The sequence below is a fragment of the Artemia sp. Qi Xiang Cuo genome, chromosome 14, assembly GCF_049724085.1.
Source record: "Artemia sp. Qi Xiang Cuo chromosome 14, ASM4972408v1, whole genome shotgun sequence".
In the NCBI taxonomy this organism is placed as follows: domain Eukaryota; kingdom Metazoa; phylum Arthropoda; class Branchiopoda; order Anostraca; family Artemiidae; genus Artemia; species Artemia sp. Qi Xiang Cuo.
Window position 1 is genome coordinate 5,007,774 of NC_142807.1, and position 27,552 is coordinate 5,035,325.

General features: G+C 35.5%; 1 protein-coding gene across 2 annotated transcripts in view; it reads left to right on the forward strand.

Annotated features, from left to right (window-relative positions):
• Window positions 1-1,486: 1,486 nt before the first annotated feature.
• The window catches only part of Ski6 (exosome complex component Ski6), a 39,521-nt gene continuing 13,455 nt past the window's right edge, over window positions 1,487-27,552 (forward strand). Inside the window, exons 1-2 of one of the 2 annotated variants that reach the window (XM_089100508.1) lie at window positions 1,501-1,602; window positions 26,069-26,183. The gene's annotated coding sequence lies outside the window, so the exon portion shown is untranslated. Of the gene's footprint in view, window positions 1,603-26,068; window positions 26,184-27,552 lie in introns of both variants that reach the window. The other variant, XM_089100507.1, reaches the window with a different exon arrangement.

Genomic DNA, 27,552 nt, shown 5'->3' on the forward strand with positions numbered 1-27,552 from the left:
TAATATTTATTAAAGGGGAGAAATCAGATAAAGAAAAAAAGGAAATATACCATTAGATTTTCTATTTCCTTGTCTATTCCCCCACAAAGCCAGATACACCTTTAGGCTTAACAAAACAGTTTGATTTTTCTTTAAACTAGCTTTATTTGGTAATACACATCAGCTGCTGATGAAGAACTGGGTATATTATCCAAGCACCCCTGGTGTTTGGATAATCACTAACTTTGGACAAGCAACCGAGCATAATTTGATTCAAATAGAGCCTATATTTCCAAGCAAGCTCTTAGTCTTGCATATGTATAGATTTAGATTACCTTGTTGGGATTAGCTCAATTTGATCTCAGAAACTTTTTTATACTGAAAATTAAGCTTAAAGAAAAGTTAGCAAACCCTAGTAGCCTATTTTTTTCTTTACAGCACATGTCTGGGATTGAATCTATTTATGTTTGAGTGGTTTTGTATCCTACAAGGCCTATAGGATCATGTGTTTAAGATTGGGCAGTATTTTCTAGAATTAGGCTATGCTTAAACTAAATTGTGTATTTGTCATTAGACTCTACTATTAACTATCAATGCATTCAAAACATTCAGCAATCCATATGGCTAAAATATTCAGCCTAATCAAATAGCCTAGGCTAGCCTACTTGTTCAAGAAAATTTGATACTTCCTTTGAGTTCTGCAAATTAGCAAATCGCATTATGAGATGGTGCAGTGGTACAATAATGTGCGTAAATAGACAAGACAATTCTGTTATCTAGGAATAGAACCATATTCCTAATTCAATGCTGTTTCCAAATCAAACTATATATGCACCAAAAATCATAACAAATCAGGTAGCCTATTTGATATACTCTTGGGTAAAGGTGCAGTGTAGCTCCCCCGGGACTATAGGGTGCAGAGACCCGACAAAGAGAACTGCAAAATACAGGAAGAAGTGTGTTGTTTGCATTCTACTTCTATTGGAAAGTATCTGTGCAACTTTACAACTCAATTGACTGAATAATATACCCTTATAAATAAGCTGTTTTTATCTGGGGGAGCTACACTGCACCTTTACCTACTCTTGGAACAAAATATTAGTCAATTCCACAAAAATGAGGTACCTGGATTCCTGCAAATATTGTGCAGCTTCTGCGGATGTAAACAATGTCCGTTTGGGTTTCATTGTGAAACTTTAACAAACTTTTTCTTCTTCAAAAGTATACGTCGACGGAGTTACGACAAAAATGCCCGTGTAATTTTCCCATATGAGGTACGACAGAACCGCTCTTAACAAAACGGCAAAATGTGAGATACGATAAACGAGAAATCTAAAATTGGGGCACTTCTAGCTGAGCTACAACAAAATGGTCGACGGAATCGGATAGAGCAAACAATTTCACGTTAGATGGCAGTCCTAACTCCACTTCCCGAAAAAGTCGCAGATACGACAAAACCGCTCTCAGGGGACGATTTGCTACGCCAACGATTTTGAATACTTATTACATGCATTTATCGCAGAATTTTTAAGATCGACGAAAACGGACAACGCAGTAAAATTAAAAGATTGTTGCCCAGGCTTATTTTCTATACTATTTCGTATTCTGAAGTTTTGATTTCGGGTAAGAGCATTTACAATATTTGGATTAAGATCGATTAATGAATTCCCACCCTCTAATGGGGGTTCAACCTGGGGGAAGTGTCACAGTGGGAACTAGCTATCCACAACAGACAAACCATACACAAACAGGATCAACATCAGCACTAGTAGGACTGTCGGTCAATATCTACCAAATCATATTATTGAGTTAGGAATAAAGTGAATACACCATTCAATGCCTTTTTTTATGCTGATTAGGCCTAGGCCTATGAATATAATAAGCATTTCTATTGGAAATGAATTTCAGCCCCCCCCTATATAAGCTATACCTAACCTAACCCTGAATTGGCATATATAGGGGGGCTGAAATTCATTTATGATAGAAATGCTTATTATATTTGTTATCAGCATAAAAATTGTTGTGTGTGTGGTGAGAATGATGTTTGTGGAGGAGATAGTCCGGTCAATATCTACCAAATCATATTATTGAGTTAGGACAAAGTGAATACACCATACGAAGATACTCAAGGTCCCCCTACAGTTTATTATGCACCTCTGCCAAATTCAAGTCATCAAGGTCATTTATATCATGCACCCCAACCCCAATATTTACAATTTGTACCCTCAGTAAGTGTCCATAATAGATTTTCAGGGTTGTCAGTTGATTTTCCTCCCCTCCCCCAGGAAGAAGAGGAGGACATCACAAATGTATGGAGGCCTCCGAATCCTATGGAGGCTGAAGGGATCAGTGATTTACTGAAAAGAAATGGTAAGAGAAGTGGCTCACCTCTTGAGCAAGAAACTTCTAAAACTGTTAAACCTCCTATAGTTGAAAGATTTCCAGAGAAATTCAGAGCTAGAAATAACAGAATAGAGGCAGCTAGTGAGTTTATAAGCAGTGAATCAGGGACTAATCTAACAGTGGTTTTCACCTCACAGGTAAAACTTCCATCAGACAGAGCAATCACTCTAGAACTTAAGAAAATTCTCCAAACAGAAAAATTTGACTTTTACTCAAACTATGAGAGAAATTGACTATCAGTATGTGTTCAATCACAAACTGCATTGAAGACTTTAATGAAAATTCAGAAGCTAGATGTAGTTGATGTTGCACATGAAGAGAAACGACAAGTCAGCTATGGTGCAATCAAGCACATAGAACTAGATTGTTCAAAGGAAGAACTGCTGACAGACCTCAGGGTAGAAACTAATATTGAGATTAAGGAATTAAAGAGGTTGAAAAGATACAACCATGAGACCAAAAAATTAGAAGATTGCCTGAGTATTTGTGTTGCATTTGAGAGTAACTCTCTTCCCCAGTCTATTTGGCTATGTGGAAGAAAAAGAAGTATTGAGAGATACAACTGACCCATTATTCAGTGCTTTAAATGCCAAAAGTATGGCTACACTCAAGAAAAGTGTAGGTCGCCACATGCTGTATGCTTGAGATGTGCAAACAAACTCTCTTCTAATGAGTGTCCCTTAAAACTAGAAACCAAAGAGTCAGGAAAATACCAAAAGTATGTCTGTGCTAACTATAGGAAAAACCATTCAACAACATCTGGTAGCTGCCCAGCCCACCAACAAAACCATGAAATCATAAAAATTGCAGGTGCCCAAAACATACCAATGAAAAGAGCAGCTAATGCATACCAGAGTTATGCAGATGCACTGAATAAGAAGGCTGTGAAAGAGCAACCCCCCCTTGAACCAAAAACATCCGTCAACAGCTAGTGTTATTTGTATCCAAAGTGCCAGAAGTGATAGACATTAAGTAATTAGAAATAAAAGATATGGGAGTTAAGTTATCTTAACTTATGTACTCACTTTTAAAAGTTTAAATAAATGTAGAAGAAGTTTGGAATCTAGCAAATTAACTATAATGAAGTTGCTATCTTTTAACATCCAATCTATTATGATAGGCAAAAAGGACTTATTAGAGTGTTATTTAGAAAAAGAAAAAAATGATGTTGGATGCTTTCAAGAAACATGGCTACAACTGCAGAATTCATGGAGATTTAGAAATTATGAAGTAATAAGAAAAGATAGAGCAGAACAGTCAAGAGGAGGAATATGAATTTGCATTAAAAAGTCATTAATGTTTCAAAAACTAGATATTGAAGACATCACAAGTTCTAAAATTGAGATGGCAGCTTGCCGAGTATTCCTGGGTAAGAAGGATACAATAGTTATTGTTAATATATATAACCCCAAGGGAAATGAGCCACAAACAGAGGACATTTTCAATAAAGTGATTAAAGCCAAAGAGCCTTTTACTATTACTGGTGACTTTAATGCCCATTCAGACGCCTGGTGTTTATGTGGATCTCATAATTGTAGTGGTATAGGTATCCTAAGTGCCCTGGATAAGAATGATGACATTGGCCTAGTGACCCCACTTGGACTTCAAACTAGAAGAAACCCAATTGCAGGAGTATTCTCTACCATTGACCTGACATTCTCTGCAGTAGCAATAATCAATCAACTAAATATAAGTTTAACTCCGGAACCAACCTTAACCAGTGATCATGAGCCAATGATAATTGAGTATAAAGAATCTACACTAAGAAGTCAAACCCCACCAACACACCCTACCTTTAAATTGAAGAAAGTTAACTGGGATTACTTCCAGGAAGAACTTACAAGGATAAGTCTTGAAGAAGAACTGGCAACAGTTATGACTACAGAGAAGAAAATTGAAAGATTACAGGATCTACTGATGGAAGTGGCTAAGAAGACTATTCCCATCAAGACATTGGGCAACAAGACTAAGAATAAACCAATATGGTGAGATGAACAGTTTAGCTTAAATAAGAAGAAACTAACCCAAGCTTCATACAATTAGTAAAAGAGTCTGACAATTGAAAATTATAGAAAAAAGATATTGGCACAGGCTGAATTTAGAAAAACAGTGACTCAAGCTGAAACAGAATCTTGGAAGGATTTTGTTTCAAATCTCAACTTCAGGGATCCATTTGGAACAGTGTATACCTTCATAAGTAAGATGAATAGGAGAGAATTGTACCACCATCCACAGGGGCCAACAACCTACTAAGGACAAGTGATTGCTGATAACAAAACAAAAACTGAGGCAGAAGCAAGACATCTCCACCAGACAATAGGTAAGACAGATCCATTTGAAGGAACCAGCCCACATTCGACAACTTTCACTAAAGCATGAAAACTTTCTATGCACCAATCAGTATCAAATTAGAACAAACCCCTTTCAAAATCAGAAATTTGAACTTGTTCTAAAGACACTACCACAGACTTCATCTGGCGGCGACAACCTATACCCTGTTTTCTTTAAAAGGTTGACTGACAAATGTAAAGATGTTCTACTACAGCTCATCATCAACTTATGGAAGCAGGGCAGTTTCCCAAGAATTTGGAAGAATGGCACATCTATCATAATCCCTAAACCAAATAAACCATACAAAGTAGAAAATCATCGTTTTATAACTCTGCTCCCAGTTGGAGGTAATATTTATGAAAGGCTAGTAAAAGAAAGACTGAGATTTGAAACAGATGAAGCTAACCTGCTGCAGGATATTCAGACAGGTTTTCGCAGAGAGAGAAATACAGTAGATAACCTGATCAGGATGCAGAGAGACATCATTGATGCACTTGATAATGGCAAAGTAATGATGCAGTGTTCTTGGATGTTAAAGGAGCTTTTGATAATTTGGTTCACAGACAGATACCACAAGGTTTATCTAAAGCAAAAAATAATGGAAATTTGATCAAATTCACACTGAGTTACCTGTCAGATGGAAAAATTGCTGTGACTGTAGGACAAGAAGGATCAAAGGAAATTCAGGTGGAAAGAGGTGTTCCACAAGGCAGTGTTCTTGGACCAGACTATTATAATGTTGGAGAATTTGATATCCCTCTAGAAGACAATAACTGCAAAGGAGGAATCTTTGCAGATGATAATAATACTTGGACAATCCAAAACACACTGGAAGAAGCAGAAAAAGTTGTCCAAGAAACATTAGACCAAATAGAGTTAGGGTCCCTAGGAATAGATCTTGATTTTGAACCATCTAAAGCTAAAGTTATGTTGTTCACATCTAAGAGGGATATTAGACCTCCCCAACTTACTCTATTTGGAGAGGAACTGCTTGTAACCAATTGTCAATAAGTCCTTGGAATAAACATTGATGATAAACTTCAATTCATTCAACATGTCAAATATCTAAAGGAATCCTCTGCAAAGCAACTGAATTTGATGAAGATGCTTTCATGTGGGAAGCATGATGTCAACATAGTTACAGCAAGACAATTTTATATCAAATACATAAGACCTAAAATTGATTATGGGAGTTTGATATACATTGCCCCAGAATCTACTCTCAGAAAACTTGATACAATACAGAATACAGCCCTAAGATTAGCATTTGGAGTTCACCAGAGCACCCCAATTCCTTTTCTCCTGGCTGAGTCTGGAGTGGAGAAACTCAACACAAGATGGGAAAAAATGCTTATAGTGTGCATGAACCATCTATGGAAAGCAGACTTTAATTACCCAGTTAAGAAATTGATAATTAAACCTGGTCTGACCCACACTAGAAATCACCATAGAAAAAGGAAATGTCTAAATCCTTTTGAAAAATTTGAAGAACTACTAACTCAGGAAGGTATAGAAGTACCTATTACCCAAATGCTACGTTATAAAAACCACCAAAAATTCCCCCCTGGGATTGGGTTCAGATTGAGTGTCAGATTGATTACATGGAAAAAAATGGAAAATAACCCGCTAATAATGAGACAGGAATTCCTCTCAGTTTTTGAATAGCAAGTATCAAGAATATGTTAAAACATATACAGTTGGTTCAAAAATAAATGGTTTAGGAGTGGGTTGTTCAGCAGTGGTTACAGAATTTAATACAGTGATAACAAAGTCACTAAGTAAAGAATCAACTGTTTTTGAGGCAGAAATAAAAGCAATTGAAAGTGTGCTAGAATGGGTATTGATGCAAACTAGTGAAAGTGATGAAAACCAATCTAAGTTCCTCATATGCAGTGACTCAAAATCTGCCCTCCAGTCCCTAAAGAATTTTCCAAATAAACAAAATGATGAGGTCCATAAGAGTTATAGTTCAATTCTGAAGATTGTTGGGAAGGAACAGTGATACAATTTTTGTGGTGTCCAGCCCATGTGGGAGTGGCAGGTAATGAAAAAGCAGACAAATATGCCAAACTGACAGCACAAAATATGACCCTTACACCCCCTACAGAAACATATAAACAGGTTAGAGAGATGGTTAGAAAGATTTACCAAAAAAATTTTGAGGAAATGAGGGATAACAGTAGTAATATAGCTCTTACCCAGAAAAAGAAGCCTGGCTTTGATATGAAAAATTATAGTAGATTAAAAAGAAAATATGGTTGCTTAATGCTCCGTTTTTGGTTAACCCATGCAGGTATTAAGCATAGGTTGTTTATCATAGGCAAAACTGATAGTCCTCAGTGTGATAATTGTAGTGAGATAGAAAGTATTTTCAATTATGTTGTTGAATGTAAGGAGTATGAAAATTTTAGAAAAGAAATGATGAATTTGTGCAAAGAGGAACACTTAGGAGAATTTTTAGTAGCACTTGCATTAGGAATTTTGATTGATGATGATTTTTTGAAGTATAGGATGACAGACCTGTTTATTAAGTTTATACAGGAAAGTGGTAGAGAAAATGATTTTATCTGCTGCTGATAGTAATTTAATTGCTGTATTGTCAGTGTTGAAAAAGGGATTGATTTTGTATGTGTAATAGGTTTGACCGATGGTTTTAGCAATGATATATGTCCGTGTTATAAAAAAAACAAAAAAAAAACAAAACCGTACAACAAAGGAAGATTGTCTGTTCTTTTTTATGTTTAAGCTGAGTTGCATTAATTATTGCTGCATTTAAAGTAATTTAAGCTAATTGCGTTGTGCTGAGAAGGAAGAAAATTAGTCATATTGAAAGAAGTCTCAACTGACATTGCTGTCAAGAGGAGGCTCAAATCTGTCAGATCAGATCGCAGAATTTAAATTCTCTAGACAAGGGAAGAAGAAAAGTATGCTAATCATTGCTCAGTGGTTCTTGGTATCAGCCTAGAATTATAAAATTTCTGAAGGAGACTTCTGAGTCCAAATAGTACCATTGAGTTCCTGTTTTTCATGCTCTTTTCAAATAGCCTATCATAATTGCTTTTCTGACAATGCACCACCCCCTCTGCCTCATAGCCCCAGGAAATATTGGATTTAACTGTGTATTAGGATATATAAAAAATCATGTACAAAGTACTGCTATTGACATTGAGACAAGGAGAACAGACTAACTTAATGGGTTTTTTATGCTCTTTCCAAATATAACATTCATTTCACTCACAAATACACCCCATTCTATACTGATGGTCCCATATATAGCCATAATTAATATACTTGGTACTAGTGAAGTGATTACTCTCCTCAAAAGCAAACACAATAAAATAGGGTAAAAGACCTCTTTTGGGGAAGACCACTTTTCTTTGGCATTCAGGAAGAATAGCGGTAAATATCTACCAAATCATATTATTGACTTACGCATAAAGTGAATATACCACTCGATGCCTTTTTGGTAAATTTCTACCAAATCATATTATTGACTTACGCATGAAGTGAATATACCACTCGATGCCTTTTCTTATGCTGATTATAAATATAGTAATCATTTCTATCAGAAATGAATTTCAGCCCCCCCTATATATCCCAATTCAGGATACATATTTCTATAACCTAACCTAACCCTGAATTGGAATATATAGGGGGGGGGGCTGAAATTAATTTCCCATATAAAATGATTATTATATTCGTAATAAGCATAAAAAAGGCATCAAATGGTGTATTCACTTTATTCCTAACTCAATAATATGATTTGGTAGAAATTTACCGCCATTTTTTATGCTGATTACAAATATAATAATCATTTCTATTGGAAATGAATTTCAGCCCCCCCCCCTATATCGAGGGGGGGGGCTGAAGGTATATATTTCTACATTAGGGGTGGGGTGGGGGTAAAGTTTAAACTTACCTCCCATTTACATCAGAAACAAAATTTGCAACCCCCCCCTAATGTGGAAATATATACTCTGAACTGGCATATATAGGGGGGGGGCTGAAATTCATTTCCGATAGAAACGATTATTATATTCGTAATCAGCATAAAAAAGGCATTGAGTGGTATATTCACTTTATGCATAAGTCAATAATATGATTCGGTAGATATTTACCAAAATAGCAATCGGTTTTTGGACCACCCCTTTTTACTACAATATGAGGCAATGTGAGGACAGTAACAAGAACCCCGCCTAGTTGATTTCCAGATAGAAAATATATTTTTGAGGATGACAATCCCCCACAACCCTCAGGGCAAAGGTTTTAAGTTATGCCTTGGGGGCATACAAGGTTTTTATAGAAGGTGTTGTTGTAGAAACTTCAAAAACGGCTCATTTGATTAGAAATTAAAGGGCTAATGCCCTTTTTAATAGTCAAAAGTGATTGGAGGGCAACTAGCCCCCCACGCCCATCATTCCCCCAAACACATCCAATCAAAATTTTCAGATAGCCATTTTGTTCAGCATAGCTGATTTCCTGATAGAAAATATGTTTTTGAGAATGACAATTCCCCACAACCCTCAGGGCAAGGGTTTTAAGTTATGCCCTGGGGACATATAAGGTTTTATAGAAGGTGTTGTTGTAGAAACTTCAAAAAAGGGTCATTCGATTAGAAATTAAAGGGCTAGTGCCCTTTTTATTAGTCAAAAGTGATTGGAGGGTAACTAGCCCCCCCCCCCCGCGCTTCATTCCCCCAAACACATCCAATCAAAATTTTGAGATGGACATTTCGTTCAGCGTAGTTGATTTCCTGATAGAAATTATATTTTTGAGGAGGAGACTCCCCTACAACCCTTGGGGCACCGGTTTTAAGTTATGCCCTTGTGGCATATAAGGTTGTTATAGAAGGCGTTGTTGTAGAAACTTCAAAAAAGGCTCATTCGATTGGAAATTCAAAGGGCTAGTGCCTTTTTTAATAGTTGAAAGTGATTGGAGGGCAACTAGCCCCCTCCCCACGCCTATCCTTCCCCCAAACACATCCAATAAAAATTTTGAGATAGCCATTTTGTTCAGCATAGTTGATTTTCACATAGAAAATATGTTTTTGAGGAGGACACTTCCCCACAACCCTCAAGGCAAGGGTTTTAAGTTATACCCTGGGGGCATATAAGGTTCTTATAGAAGGCAGTGTTGTAGAAAATTCAAAAAAGGCTCATTTTATTGGAAATCCAAAGGGCTAGTGCCCTTTTTAATAGTCGAAAGTGATTTGAGGGCAACTAACCCCCCTCTCACGCCCACCTTTTCCCCAAACAAATCCAATCAAAATTTTGAGATAGCCATTTTATTAAACGTAGTTTTAAGTTCTGGAGATTAGGTCTTTGAAGATGACAACTCCCCCACAGCCCTCAGGGCAAGGGTTGTAAGTTATGCCCTGGGGGCATATAAAGTTTGGCATAGACAACATTGTTGTATAAACTTCAGAGGGCTCATTTGATTGGAAATTGAAAACTCTAGTTCACTTTTTAACCATCAAAAGACATTGGAGGGTAACCAGCTCCCCCCTAAACCCTATTTTCCCAAATGCATCCGATAAGAATTTTGAGATAGCTATTTTGTTAAAAATAGTTCAAAGATTATATATAAAAAAAAATCCGATGTTGACACAACCCACCAGGGCCTGAGGGCAGAAAACCAACAAAGAGAAAAATCTCAATGAAAAAAAGAACAACAAACAAGACTGCAGCCAGTGGAGAGAAAAGAATAGACAAATGCAAAACAACGCGGATATTTCGCCTGTATCACAAACAAGGCGTCTTCACCAGAAAAGAAAGAAGAAGAACAAGATAAAAAAAAAACAAGTTAAAAATAAAAAAACAAAAAAACCACCCCAAAAAAAAAAAAAAAAAAATACACAATTGGCGCAAACTGATCCACGCAGGGAAAATATGCTATTATGGAGTTACTTTAGTGAGAACACCAGAGCAACTGAGGAAAAAAAATGGAAATTACTTTAACTATTCTGTTGCAAAATAGTCCTTTTACTGGCTATTATTGAAGCAATTCGTTTTGGTCTAGCAGGTAAAACAGTCCCCTGGTAATTATTTATAATCTTAATTCCCTTATTGACTGTTGATTCACTCTTTAGAAGATTATCATAAATTGGGTCAATATTTAAATTACCTGTGTCCCTATTTATTGAAATGTTAGCAAACATATGTTTTTTTAATTTCAATGGCTTCTCTTGCCCATTGTGTATACCCCCTTATCATTTGAAATAGCTAAGGCCTCAACAAATTTTACAAAATGATCTGGTTGAAACCAAATATGTTCAGCTAAAGCTGAAACAAAACTTTCTGGAGGCTTGCTTAATTGTAGGGTTTTTTCTATTGAATTTCGGTGTTCAATAAACCTTTCAAGAAATTGTTGGTGAGTCTTCCCACAAGACAAGAACTTTCGACTTTTACCTGCTAGACCAAAACGAATTGCTTCAATAATAGCCAATAAAAGGATTATTTCGCAACAGAATAGTTAAAGTAATTTCCATTTTTTTTTCCTCAGTTGCTCTGGTGTTCTCACTAAAGTAACTCCATAATAGCATCTTTTCCCTACATGGATCAGTTTGCGCCAATTGTATAATTTTTTTTTTTTGGTGGTGGTTTTATGTTTTTAAGCTTTAACTTGTTTTTTTTTATCTTGTTCTTCTTCTGTTTTTCGTGCTGAAGACGCCTTGTTTGTGATACAGGCGAAATATCTGCATTGTTTTGCATTTGTCTTTTCTTTTTTCTCCACTGACTGCAGTCTTGTTTGTTGTTTTTTTTCATTGAGATTTTTCTCTTTATTGGTTTTTTGTCATGGCTGGCCAGTTCGGCTTAAGATCTTTCACCCAAGGGCAGGCGTTATAAGTTATGCCCTGGGGGCATATATAGGTCTTATGGAAGGGATGCTTGTATTAACTTCAAAGATGTATCATTTTATGTGAAATTTAAAGTTCTAGGTCACTTTCTAAGAGTCAAAAGTGTTTGGTGTGCACCTAGCCCCCCCCCCCTCCACGTTATATTTTCCTCAAACCCATCCGATAAGTAATTTGAGATAGCTTTTTTTTAAAAAAGTTGAAAGACCATATAACAAAAACTCAGGGGTCAACACAGCCCCCCCCCCCCAGGGCCCAAGGGCAGGCGTTGTAAGTTATGCCCTTGGGGAATATATGGTTCTTATTGAAGGGATGCTAGTAAAAAATTCAGAGATTCAGAGATGGCTCATTTGATTGGAAATTGAAAGTTCTAGTTGTGTTTTTTCGAGTCAAAAGATATTGGAGAGCAACTAGCCCCCCACGCCCCTTTTTCCCAAATGCTTCCAATAAAAATTTTGAGATAGTCATTAAGTTAAAATTTCTCAAAAGTCAGATAACAAAAACTCAGGTGTCATCACAACCCCCCAGGGCCTGGGGGCAGGCGTTGTAAGTTATGCCCTGGGGCATATATTGTTTGTGTGGAAGGGATGCTTGTATAAACTTCAGAGAGGGCTCATTTGATTGGATATTGAAATCCAGCCCTTTTTAAGAGTCAAAAGTGATCAGAGGGTAACTGGCCCCCCAAGCACTTTTCACCCAAATACATGTGATAAAAAATGTGAGATAGCCATTTTTTTAGAAATAGTTCAAAGATCATATAACAAAACTCCTTTACGTATGGTCATTTCGTTAAAATAGTTCAAACATCAGATAAGAAAAACTCCTGTGTTGACACAACCCTCCCACGGCCGGGTCAGGCATTGTAAGTATTGCTCTGGGGGCATATATGCATGGGCGCCCATAAGCGCCCCCCTGCCCCCCATATGGGCGCCCATGCATATATGGTTCTTACGGAAGGTATACTTGTATAAACTTCAGAGAGGTTTCATTTGAATGGAAATTAAAAGTTGTAGTCCATTTTCTCAGAGTGAAAAAGATCGGAGGGCAACTAGCCCCTCCCGCCCTCCGTGCCTTTGGGTGTGTCGGATGGATAAACCCATCCGATAAAAATTTGAGGTAACCATTTTGTTAAAAATAGTTCAACCATTAGATATTGAAACTCCAGGGTCAACACAACCTCCCAGGGCCAAGGGACAGGTTTTGTAAGTTGTACTCTGGGGATTTATATGGTTTTTATAGAAGGGATACTCGTATAAACTTCAGAGAGGGCTCATTTGATTGAAAATAGAAAGTTCTTGTTCACTTTTAAAGAGTCAAAAGAGACCAAAGCTTAATCAAGTCCCCCCGCGCCCTTTTTCCCCAAACCCATCCGATAAAATTTTGAGATAGCAATTTTGTTAAAAATAGTTCAAACATCAGATAGTAAAAACTCCAAGGTTGACACAAAAACCCATTTTTTTCACTTTGATATTGTTACTTTGATATCAGTTTTGATACTTTGATGAATTGAAAAAACTTTCCAAAAAAATAAGTTTTTCAAAGAAAAGTAAAGGCCATTTTAAACTTAAGCTCAGCAGATGCAAATGCCTTTTAAAATTCAAGCTCAAAAAGACCAGAAATTACTATTAAAGAATAAATGAAACCCAAAACAAACAGAAATTAAATACACAATCATAGCATAAACATACAACAAGTAATGATATAAATGAATAAAAAGATCTTAAAGCGAGTAATGCTTGGATTGAATATGAAAATCAAGCTTAAGACGAAAAAAATGTTTTCCTATTGAAGTACAAATGAAACTTAAAACAAACAGAAATTGAATAAAAAATCAATGCGAACAAACATACAATAGATATTAATGTAAATTAATAAATAAATCTTAAAACGAGTGAAACTTAAATTGAACATCCAATTTTAGCTTGAAACAAACAAAAATCACGACAAACAAGAGTTTGGGTATGACCTCCTTCTCTCACTGTAAAAGTCTGAAACCTACTGAGTCATTGGGGCTTTACTGAAAACTATATGTGTCTTGGACAGTCTTGGAAAGTATTAACAACATCAAATTGAATATTTGATGTATAATGATATTAATTGTCAGTTCAAAACGTTACTATAATTTTAATGTTTATTTTCAGAGATAAGTACAAAAGAAAATATTTGTCACAAAATTGGTTTTCAGTAACAACCAAAATTGGTTGTTCGTTTTAAGTTTCATTTGTGCCTCAATAGGAAAATATTTTTTTGTCTTAAGCTTGATTTTCATATTCAATCCAAGTATTACTTGCTTTAAGATCTATTTATTCATTTATGTTATTACTTGTTGAATGTTTTTGCCATGATTGTTTATTTAATTTCTGTTCGTTTTGGGTTTCATTTATTCTTTAATAGTAATTTCTGGTCATTTTGAGTTTGAATTTTAAAAGGCATTTGTATCTGCTGAGCTTAAGTTTAAAATGGCCTTTACTTTTCTTTGAAAAACTTATTTTTTCGGAAAGTTTTTTTAATTAATTCATTAATATACCCAATCCTTCTCATTTTCTCTTTGGTAACAAGATATGAGGGTTTCAGTTTTACATAATTTTGCTCAATTGGATACTGGTTTTTTACCCTAGAATACTTGTTTGCCATTAAATTTATTAGGAGAATGTCATTGACTACTTCAAGTAACAGGAAAATTCATGGAGGATATATAATTTGAGCTAAATATTTGTATATAAAAGGTTTGGTAAATTTTTACCAAATCATATTATTGACTTATAAATAAAGTGAATATACCGCTTGATGCCTTTTTTATCCTCTTTACGAATATAATAATCACTTCTAGTGGAAATTCAATTTTCAGCCCTTTTTGAGCTCTTGAAAATGAGAAAAATATAAAATATATAGGGTGTAAAAAGGCTTAAAACATCTGTTTTAAATTGTTTCACAATAAATCCTTTTTTTAATCCACAAGCACTGACTTTCCACAATTAAGTTGGATAAAAGAAAGTTATAAAATAAATTTTGCAATATTATGCTGTTTTCTTCTTCCTTAATGCCAAATGTTCAAGAATGAGTTTTCAACAAAACATCAAGTTAGTTCAATTTATTAATTACTACAATAATATAGCAATCAAAAATAATATAGCAAGTTCATGTTGTCAAGGTTGCAAAATCAAGTTGTTTGGTATCTGAACTAAAAGGAACTAACTTATGAACCTAATCGGATTATCTTTTGTACTGTACTGTGTTAGATTGCGCAATTAACTTGTGGATTTAATTGTGAGGGATTGTTCACTTCACACAAGTGAGTTATTATTTATCACAGTGAATGATCTATTTCCATACCTGAATATTTACTATTGGTCAAGTAACTTTGAATTAAGACTGATTAACAGTTCGTGAATATGTAGTGTCTCGTCACAATAAATATCAAGAAAAAAGCAGCCCCCAAGGCTACCACCCGAGAAAGATACTCCCACTGAAACCCTTGGCCAGTCGCCCTTCCAACCTACTTTTAAAACTCTTTCTAGACCCCCCCCCCCACCTACGCGGTTGAAAACAGTTAGCCACCTGTCAAGATTTCAGGCATTAGCAACAACTAACTCTAATGAAAGAGGTGAGACGCCTGGCAAAAAGAGGAAAAAGGATGAAACTCGATTGCCAGTGATAGTGCAACCTCTCCCTTCAAGTATCCCAGAAACAAGTAGTGCAGATTACCCTAATTATTATACTGTCTTAATCAAGAAAATCAATGGCCAACCCTTTTCTAAAGATCGAATAATGTAAATTAGGACAGCTGTTTTCTGATCTCCAAGTTAAATTTTGAACTTGTTTTCAAGCGGGACAAGTCTATTGATATTTACTTTACGTCTTCTCAGGCGGCAGACCATGTCCTGTCAAAATCCAAAGAAATAATTCTTGATGGCTCGAAAATTTTAGCCACCAAAAAAATGTGGAAAAGTCACACAAGTATGTGCTTTATGGTGTTGATACCAGTGTAAAAGTGGAGGAGATACAAACTGAACTAATAGATTCTTCAGGCCTTCTCATAAATCCTTCAACTGCAATAAGGCTTAGTTTAAACAAAGAAGGAGTCCTTCACCCAAGCCGTTCAATGCTCATTTCCTGTAAAGTTGAGCTAAACAGAGAAATTTTCTTGTACGGTATGTCCCTTTTTTATAAGATTTATAAGCCTAAGCCCCTACAATGCTCTACTTGTCTGGCCCATGGCCACAGAAGAAAGCACTGCAAACAGTCCCATTTGTCTTGCCTTGAGCGTCGGAAAACAAGGAATGAAATTAATGAATGCCCTGAGTCAGATCCTTACTGCAGAAATTGTAACTTTAAAGGACACAAAGCCCTCTAAAAAAAATCTTGCTCGGCTCACCAAAAGCGAGTCGTAATCCTTAGAACATCGGATAAAATGAACCTACCCTACTCAGTTGTAGCTGCAAGAATTCCTCGGCAACCCACATCCCATCGGCCCATTAGAAGCCAAGCAAAAGTTGTTGTAGAAGATGCAAATACAGTATCATTTCCTAAAGAGGCAAACAATGTTCATACTCAAGGTTTTACTCAGTCCCCCCATCCCTTACCTAAGTTTACTTCAACATCCTGCCCCCCCAAAAGATTCATCCGACAGTTGCCAAGAATGGCAAAGACTTGCAACTTATCTCACAGTCAGTCACTTAATTGAGGTTAGTAATGAACCAGGAGAAACCAAAAAATATTCTCAAGAAGAAAGCTATCACCAAACTCCTAGGTGATGACATCTTGCAAACAGCCATAACTCAACTATCTTCCATCAAAAAGGACACAGATTCCATATCGAAGCTAGTTAAGCCTGTTGACTCAACTGCTAATCAAATCGGTGCCATTGCCCTATTCAAAGGTAAGAAATCTAAGAAAAAAACGGCAAACTTTCCATCCCAGTCCAAAATTACCACCAATGATAATTTGTTGGCTGAAGAAGAATTTCAATATTAAAAATCAAGCAAATGATGAAACTTCCACCACAACGGATATTTAAATGTATACTATGCAAAATTTTGCGTTTCTTACGAAACTATCACTCCGCAATAATGGTGTTTTTAACTATTACGATGAACAAAATAACTTGCACAACAACCCCTGATAGCCCCTTAAGCCTTATTAATTGTGAATATCTCGACACTTTTGATTTTGTAAAAAATGTAAAACCTAAGCTAATGGAAAAGACAAAACTTAATATAATCTGCTTTAACATCAAAAGCATAAGAGAGTAGTGGACTAATTTTAAAGATTTAATTTTAATTAACGGTTACTGCCCTTTCAACATAATTGGAATAACGGAGACGTGGCTTTCAGAAATTGATGATACTAATGAATTTTCCCTTCCTTAATTTCAAGCTATTCATATTGAAAGAAATTTGGCTAAGTCCTCTGGTGGCATTTCTCTTTACATCCAGTCAAGTCTAAAATTCACCCGGCTATTGCAATGTGAATTCTTAATCTCGCAACTTATAAATAATAGATGCATTTATTCAATAATTGTTGATATAAGTGTTGACAACAATTCTTTTATTTTTTCATTGTTTTATAAACCACCCTCATTTCCGACACATTTCTTTTGTAATCTTTTTGATGACTTTTCTTGTTTTATGCATTGATCACGAAAGAATTAAGTAGTTTTGGGTCCTTTAATTTCTACTTACTAAATGTAAGCAGTAATAATGATTGTGATATCTTCTTTGATACATTTTCCCCAAGTTGTTGTCCTCCGACACTGAAGTTTTCTACTCGAGTTAGTCATATGAGGTTTACCACTACTGTAATTGATAACATCTTTGTATCCACTTCCCTGGGAAACCTGTCCTCCAAAATAATATTCTCTGACCTGTCAGACCACTTTCCAATCTATCTCTCCCTACCCTTCCAACCAACTACTAAACACCCTAGAACTAATACCCCTTCGTCTAATAGAATATATAATATTGTGAATATGAACCGGTTCACGGATCGTTTGAAATCATTTGACTGGTCAAAGGTTTTGGATTGTAAGGATGTTAATACAGCCATAAATGGTTTTACATAGGGACTGAGTCATCTTATCAGTTCAACCTTTCCAGTTTGTAAATCAAGCCGAAAAACTACCTATATACACCCCTGGATTTCCAATAGCCTGATAATCTCTTCATACTGTAAAAATGACCTATATAAGTTGGCTTGCAAAACCAGTAGCGTTATTGACCTAACTAATTATAAAAATTACAAAAACTTATTTACCAAACTCATCCATGAAGCAAAACAAAAATTACTATTATCCAAAAATCATTCACTGCAAAGGGAACTTGAAAAAAAATTGGTCCAGAATGAATGAAATTCTTTAAAAAAAAAGAATTCAAGATTTATTCCTATTAACCTTAAGGACATCAGTGGCACATTAATTGACCCAATTTCAGTACTGGATGCTTTTAATAATTATTTTACCAATATTCCAAATGCTAACTCCTGTTCTCCCTCCGAGTCAGTACACCCTAACAAGAATCCCAGATCCATATTTTTCTGTCCAACTGATAGTAACAAGGTGCTTCAAGTTATCGAACCTCTCTCTAATAGTAGTACACCTGACTTCCTTGAGATAAGTAATAAGCTTCTTAGAACTGCATCTTCCTATGTTTGTGAACCCATTGTGCATATAGCAAACTTGTCTATGATCAACGGAGTCTTCCCAGAAATATTTAAATCAGCAATTGTTATCCCGATTCATAACAAAGGCGTTCCGTCTGAGATAAGTAATTATCGTCCAATCTCACTTCTCCCAGTTGTATCCAAAGTGCTTGAGAAAATTATCTTCCGACGTCTTTCTTTCTTTTTATTTGGGATTAATCCTTCAGATTCGTTGATTTCTTCTCATAAATGTGGCTTCTGTCCCAAATTTTCAACTGCTCATGCACTAATCGATACCACACAGATTATCCGTTCCCAACTTGACCTTAAAAATACTATAATTGACTTATTTCTGGATTTTTCTAAGGCCTTGGACATGGATGATCATAGTGTTTTATTAAGTAAACTTAAGAACAAAGGGATTCGTGGAATTCCTTTCTCATGGTTCGGCTCCTATCTCTCTGGTAGAGTAGAGAGTGTGAGTCTGGGCGGCATGACCTCGCATCCCCTACCTGTCCGGAGGGGCGTCCCGCAGGGCTCTGTTCTTGGTCCAATACTTTTTCTCCTTTATATTAATGATTTGGTTACAGACATGGGTCCATCAATGCACCCAGTACTTTTGGCTGACGAGACCAAATTTTACATCACCGACCCTAATTTACCATCCGTCGTCACCTCCGCTCAAACTCTTCTGAATAGAGTACAGGAATGGTGTATCGTTAACTGCATGACCATTCACAGCAAGAAAAGTCAGGTTGTATTATTTCGAACCCCTTGCAAAAAAAAATGAATCTCAGCAAGCACTTGGCCTAAAGTATTTCACCAATCTCCTCCCACAGGTCGAAGTTCCCAAGATTCTTGGTGTCCACATAGACTCCTCCCTATCATTTGCAACTCATGTATCCTGCATCAGAGCCATAATTTTGCGACAGGTAAGAATGATTAATCGTGTGAATAATTTTCTTCCCCAAGATATCCTTGGCACCCTTCATTACTCTTTTATTTACCCATATATCTCATAGTGTGGATCTGTTTGGGGCAACACTTATCCTTCAGTCACCAATAAATTAAAAACTGCCCGAATACCGTGCCATCAAAGCAGTTTTTGGGCTGCCCTGACTATATCCCACTCAGGACTTGTTCTCCGATTTTGGTATTATTCCTTTGGAACAAATTGTTTAAAATTCAAAACTATCCCTTGCACACTATGCTTACCATAAAAACCTTCATTCACTATTATTATCTTATTTTACTTGCACTAATTTTGAAGGCCTCTATCTCCGTTCATCTAACCGCTCCTTTATTGTGCCCAAGTTTGTCTCTAGCTCCACCAAGCGATCTCCCATTTATAAATCTATACTTCAATGAAATGATACCCCCTAGTATCGAACTATCCACAATTTTTGCACGCTGTATAACAATGTTACTAAACTGTGATCTTATAAATCTCTAAATTTTTCATCAATTTGCTTTAATTTACCCGTGTTTTCTCTTTTCTTCTGTTTTTTCTTTTTTTTTTCTCTTGTTCATTTTCAATTTTTTTTTTGTTATGGTCCTCAACAAGTTCGCTTCCAGGATCCATATTATTATTGGTGTTATGTTTCATCTTGTTTTTATTTCAATAAATTGAATTGAATTGAGGCTGTAATTAAATTTTTGCACAAGGCTGATGACAGTAGGCCTACTGATTTTTTCAGTTACATTTTTTTTTATTTCTTTGTTAATTGCTAAGTTAAAATAATTCAGTTAATTATATATATATATATATATATATATATATATATATATATATATATATATATATATATATATATATATATATATATATATATATATATATATATATATATATATATATATATATATATATATATATATATATATATATATATATATATATATATATATATATATATATATATATATATATATATATATATATATATATATATATATATATATATATATATATATATATATATATATATATATATATGTTTTGTCGAAAATGTATTCTTGAACATTTGGTGTTAAGGAAGAAGAAAACAGCATAATGTTGCAAAATTTATTTTATAACTTTCTTTTATCCAACTTAATCATGGAAAGTCAGTGCTTGTGGATTAAAAAAAGGATTTATTGTGAAACAGTAAGTTTAAAACAGATGGTTTAAGCCTTTTTACAGCCTATATATTTTTATAATTTTGTCATTTTCAAGAGCTCAAAAGGGGATTAGATTTGAATTTCCAATAGAAGTGATTATTATATTTGTAAAGAGCATAAAAAAGGCATCGAGTGGTATATTCGCTTTATTTTTAGGTCATTAATATGATTTGGTAAAAATTTACCAGGGGGTTTTAAAGTAAATCAAAGTGTAGTGCTTTAATGAATATAGGCTACATATTTTAGAATTTTTATAGGCTAGTAATTTTCAAAAAGTTAAATTGTTTTCTTCTGAGGATGACAAACCCTGTACTAGGCTAGTACCATATATTTGTCTGTTGATGCTTTGTTTTCCATGTGAATAGGTTATGTGAACCATCAAACCATGACCTAGTTTTAATTTGATTGTAGCCTAAAAGGGTTTCAGACCCATTGGATATCAAATAGGCTATTATTTAAAATGATTTATTGACATAGATGGCAGTAATTATAATAATTAATTTGCTCCAAGCTATGATTTAAGGCAACAATGGTAAATATGATTCTGCAATTATTAGAAACATTCTGCATATTATAAAGCAAGAATTTAGCTATTTAAGTGTTTTTTTTTTTTGGTAAATTTGCAGTTTACAATGTAACTTAGCTAGGAGAAAGAAATTTTGAGTTGCAGCTGATTCAGAAACAGTAATTATTATTTTTCTTAGTCTTGATAATAAAATGCTATTAAGAAAACAAATCTGCAGAATTTTTAAAAGGAGCCAGAAACCCCCTAAAAATGACATCATTTTGGAGGGTTTTCTAGCTCTTTTTAAAAATTTGTGCAAATTTGTTTTCAAAATGACATTTTACTATTAAGGTTAAGGGAAATAATAATTACCATTCTTAAATCAGCTACAAATGACTGTTTTTTCTTTCTTTTTTTGCTATTTTTTTTTAGAAACACACTTTTAAACTTTTGGTGACTATGGGGTCAAAATAGAATTTGCCCAGGCCCAGATAAGTTTGGTGTAGGAAGAGAAAACAGCAATGGCTACAGACTGCTGCAATTTTCTAGGTATAACAACCTAGCTACAACTAATACAGTATTTGGTCATAAAATGGCCCATAACATGACATTGTATTCACATAATGATAAAACAGCTAAGCTTATTGATTATGTTATTGTAAACCAAAGACTGGCAGGATCAATACAAGATACTAGGGTATATAGGAGTGCTGTTATTGATGTTCAAATTAAAGATTTTTGGGGTTAATTCAAAACTGAAATTTGTAAGGGTGACTACCTTCCAGGGAGTTAGACACTATAGACTCCAGGATGAGAATTTGAGAGAAACTTTCCAGGAATAGTTGAATACTAAACTGGAGAGTTTAAAATTTGTCAATGTAGAAGATGGATAGAATTATTAGGAAAATCGAAAAAAATCTTTCTCTCATAGAATTTGGGAGAAACTTTCCAGGAAGAGCTGAATACTAAAATGGAGAGTTTAGAAACACACTTTTAAACTTTTGGTGACTATGGGGTCAAAATAGAATTTGCCCAGGTCCAAATACGTTTGGTGTAGGAAGAGAAAACAGCAATGGCTACAGACTGCTGCAATTTTGTAGGTATAACAATCTAGTTGTAACTAATACAGTATTTGGTCATAAAATGGCCCATAACATGACATTGTATTCACATAATGATAAGACATCTAAGTTTATTGATTATGTTATTGTAAACCAAAGACTGACAGGATCAATACAAGATACTAGGGTATATAGGAGTGCTGTTATTGATGTTAAAATTAAAGATTTTTGGGGTTAATTTAAAACTTAAATTTGTAAGGGTGACTACCTTCCAGGGAGTTATGACATTGAAAGACTCCAGGATGTGAATTTGAGAGAAACTTTCCAGGAAGAGTTGAATACTAAATTAGAGAGTTTAAAATTTGACAATGTAGAAGATGGATAGAATTATTTTAGGAAAATCATTTGTGAAGTTGCGGATGGTATCTTAGGGAAGAAAGTTAGGAATGCAGCTAGGAATATTAGTGAAAAGGCTTTATTTTTTTATAGAGGGGAGAGGGGGCTTTTACAAGAATTATCTGAGTGATAAATCATATGAAAATAAAAGGAATGTAAACAAAGTGGAGAAAGCATTAAAATAGGAATTAAGGAGGTGTGAAGTAGAGGCCATAGATAAAATCGCCAAGGATCTGGAAGATGCAGCTGCACAGCATAATAGCAAAATATTGTACTGGTATGTTAACAAATTTAGAGGGTCTAGTCAATCTAGACTTGTCCAGTTAAAGATAGACATGGGGCCACAATTAGTGATAAGTAAGGAGTTAAAGAGAGATGGGTAGAACACTTTGAGAATGTGCTAAACCAGGGTAGAGTGGCAGGAAAAGATATAGAGGGGAAAAAAAAGTTTGTGACACCTTGGTTATGAAGGAAGATTTATTTTGTGAGAAAGAATTAGTGACAGTACTAAAAGGATTAAAAAACGATAAGGCCCCAGGTGTTGATAGTGTGGTAAATGAGTTTCTTAAACATGGTGGTTCTGATATTAGAAACAAGTTACTGAAGATTATGAATATGATTTTTGAAAAAAGGAAGTAACTAGTGATTTTAGGAAAACCTTAATTAAACCACTGTATAAGAAATGTGATAAGAGTGAGTTTGGTAATTATAGTGGCATTAGCCTGGTCTCTGTAGGTAGAAAATTACTTAGTCATATGATACTTTTTGGACTGAGAGATGCTATAGATAAAGTTTTAAGAGAAGAACAGTGTGGGAAGGGTAGAGGATGTGCCAACCGAATTTTCACTCTTAGGTTAATAATTGAAAAATGCTCAAGTTATCAAACACCTTTAGTCCTGAGTCTTATAGATTATGAGCAAGTGTCTGATTCTACTGATAGAAGAGCTTTAGCAAAGGTCTTATCCTTGTATGGTATACCAGACAAATACATTAAAGTGATTAGTGCTATGTACAAGAACAACATTGTTGCAGTTAAGGTAGGAAATGAGGTCAGCTGCAGGTTTTGTATTAAATCAGGAGTTAAATCAGGTTGTGTTCTATCTCCCTTTATATTGATCATTTTGATGGACTTTGTCTTAAGGAGCACAGAAAAGGCAATGGGAGAACAGAATCAAATGGAGAAAAAAACTTCCTGGACTTAGATTATGCTGATGATTTAAACATCCCAGATGAAAGTCTGAGTAAAATGAATGAACTTTTAGAGGTTTTGCAAGTTCAGGGTGCTAAAATAGGTTTGAAAATTGATGCAAAAAAGATGAAGTTCTAAGGCTAGGCATAAGTGAGGATGAAAAGATGATGTTTGGTAATGATAAGATTGATCAAGTGGACAGATTCACCTACCTTGTTAGTTTTATTAGTAAAGATGATGGGAGCAGTAAAGATTTTAAAAGTAGAGTAGCAAATGCTCAAGGTGTTTTTTTACAGTTGAAAAAAGTTTAGAAGAATACGAGAACAAGTCTGCAAACCAAGATTAGAATATTAGAAGCTACAGAGATGATAGTGATCAAATATGGTTCTAAAGTATGGGGACAGCAAAAAATGGACAAAGATTTGTGAGATATTTTCCAGAGAAATTGCCTATGGATTGTTTTGGGTACCTGGCTGACTGACAATATTTCAAACAGTAGGCTGTACAAAAAGTGTGGTTCAATCCTGCTTTTTAGGACTGTGATCAGAGAAATTTTGAGATGGCTATGGCGTGTTCTGCAAATGAAGCATGACAGATTGCTGAAGATAGTCCTTTTAGGCCAACCATCTTGGGCTAAACAGGAAGCAGGTTGTCTGCAGTTGGGGTGGGGGGATATTGTGAAGAAAGATTTAAGGGAAATGGGAATTTTCTGGGAAGATGTCAGATTAAAAAAGAAAGGTTTTGGACAAGACAAAATTCTGCTTTCAAGTTTTTTTTAGTCCATCGGGGCCTCCTTGATCCAGCGTCTTTTCTAGCTTTTTAGAAAAGAATGTTTACCTTGTCTAAGTGAATTAATATGGTAGAGGCAAAAATGTTTTGATCCTCCCAAACCCTCCCCCAACCGTAAAGATTCAATCCTCTTGCCATCTCCCTTGTCCAGCGGTCCCTGAAAATTTCATCTTGATCCCAGATATTACAGATGAATGACTGTTGATAAACTGGGTTCATGTAGTGTCTTTTAATTTACTTGTTAACTTCAATATTTGTTAAACTCATACTGCATATCATTTCAAAGGATTGGGATTTTCAGCATCCCCAATCGACTTCCTCCATCCAAATTAAAACTTAAGCTCCAATTGCATCCCCTCCAACACGCTCCGAAAGTTTCAAATTGATCCTCCAAGCCCTTCTTGAGATATTGCAGACATGTAATTTTGATAATCTGGGTACACATAGTGCCTTTTGTTTTTTAAACTTACTTTACTATGAATAGATCCTACATTCCACAGGACTCCTAGTGGTCTTAGGTGTATTAGACCAAAAATAATGCACCCTCATCTCTGCTAAACACAAAATCTAAAGTTCTGTTCCACCTCCTAAATCTCTGTGAGTTTTAACTCAATTCCCTGGGCTATTCCCAGAATATTGCAGATATGCTTTTTTGCATTAATCATTCAGTGCCTTTTAAGTATTTTTACCGTTTGCCTCGTTTTAATCGTTTTAACCGTGATCCAGTAATCGATTATAGTATGCCAAGCCATAACCAGATTGTTTATGGAAGCAATGTTTCAAGCAATAATCCTAGACCCGAGCCGGTGTCAAAAAACTTGTTGAGACGAGGGGGCCAACAGATGAGCCTCTTAGACCCCTCCCTCCTCGTCCCCCACCTATCCATTTTCATCAACAACCAGCCCCGTCCCTATTCTATTCCCCCTCCTCTTTACCCCTTTCCCTGCAGAAGGAAAAAATTTTTGGTGACTGCAGTTTAAATAATCCTGTTGCTGCTCCAGTCGCGATAGGGGGCAAGAAATTTCAAAATAAACCTTTTTCCCGGGAGTTTCACGACAAATGTTACGTATTTCCTTCTTTCCTTTACAGCAACGCTCAAAGTTTTAATCTAGAGAAATTTACTGAACTTCAGACCACGGCTCAAATGCTTGGCTCTTCCGTTATCTGTGTTTCCGAGATCCACCGGCAAGATCTTAATTTATTGAGGGTTCCTAACTTTTCTTCTTTTATTAAACTTCGGCCTGATGGGGAAATCCTCTTGGGAAAAAAAGAGGAGGAATTATGACACTCGGGCACGAAGATCTTAAACCTCAGATTTTAAATTTACCTTTTCTTGAAGATAATGAAGAAACTATTTGGGTCAAAGCCCAACCTAAGCGACTCCCTAGGCCACTCTCTGCCATAGCAGTGTGCGTTTTCAATTCACCTGGTCAGCCATCTCCGGCAAGAAAGGCTTTTCGGGAGAAGCTGCAGGAATCGACAGATTACGTCCAGAGAACTCACCCATATTTTGGAGTAGTAATGCTAGGAGATGCTAACGAACTCGATAGCAAATCGCTGGCCAGGTGACTTAACCTCAAAAATCCAGTTAACGTCCCAACAACTAAGAGCAATTCTTCTTTGGATTAAATCCTGGCAAATTTATTGGAATATTACCGCACTCCAAGAAAACCAGCCCCGCTTTGCGAAAGTTATCATTATATGTTACAGTGAAACCCCTTGGACAAATTGCAAATTAAATTTTCAGTAACCAAAGTTACTTCAAGGCCCATCACTGACCATGGTCTGCTGCAATTCGGTGACTGGATAACGGAAGAAAACTGGGTCGCGGTCTCTTCAGCTAAAGACATGGATTTTCAAGTAGAAGAATTCCATAATAAGGTAAATTCAAAATTTCTCGAGTGCTTTCTCGAACGTAATACTAAATTCTGTTCTAGTGATAAACCATACGTAAATTCAAAAATAAAGCAACTGATAAAACATAAATTGCACCTAATTCGAAAAGTTCAAGAGAACCAAGCAAAACAGATGGTAAACCAAATAAAATGGAAAATCAAACAGGCACAAGCAAATTACTATGAAAATGAAGTTGACCATCTTTTGGAGTCCAAGCCGTCGCAGTTTTTCAGTAAAGTAAAAAGTCTGACTGGAAAAAGTTCTCAACCAGTTGACTTCATGAAGGAGGAGCCTCTAGAGAAAACTGCGAATGATTTAAATGCCCATTTTGCTTCAATTTTGCAGTCTTACCCCCCTCTTCCACCCGAGGATCCTCCAGTAAATTTAACTACTCCTTTAGATGATAATTTAATTGCTGATATTTCATCGACAATTATAATCCGTAAACTCTCTTCATTAAAAAGAACTTCCGTTGCCCCTTTTGATATTCCAGTTGCCCTCATTAAAGCGTTTGCTAAAGAATTATCATTTCCCCTTCAGATAATTTTCAATAATATAACAAAAACAGGATATTTTCCAAAGAAATGGAAGAAAAGGTTTATTACCTCCATTCCAAAGAAAGGAGCACCTAATGATTTCTCTGGTGTCCGGCCGATCACAGTTACTTCAGTTTCTAGTTGAATATACGAAAGCTTTGTTGCCGCATGACTGAAAAAATATCTTTTGAAAGTAACTGATCAGCAGCAATTTGGCAACTTCCCTTAGTGTTTGACAGTTCATTACCTCGTTAATTTAATTGATTTTGTTTTAAAACACCTGGATGAACCTGGAAAATGGATAAATTTAATTGCAATTGATTTCAGAAAAGCATTTGACCTTGTTGATCACAAAATCTCTTTAGAAAAAATGGCGGAAAAAAATATACCCAGCTTAATTACTAAAATCATCAAGGGCATCTCACCAAATAGAGAGCAAACTGTGAAGTATAAAGACCAATTTTCCACTTCTCTGCCAGTTTTTTGTGGAATTCCACAAGAAACTGTGACGAGGCCGCTGGGCTTCCTCCTCATGATAAATGAAATTGCTGCTTAGCTGGAGGACAGATGGAAATACGTTGACGACTTGTCCTTAACAGAAATCGTATCTAAGGATTCGAAGAGCAATGCTGCTGGTTTTATCGACCAAGTTACCTCAGAGGCGACTGAACTATATATGGTTTTGAATAAAGACAAGTCCTTGGTCACAACATTTTCTTTTCTTTAGAATACTCGACTGTCTTTCAAACCTACTCTTGCTTCCAAGATAATAAGTCATAAAATATCTTTACTTGGAGTGGCGATTTCTTCTGATCTTT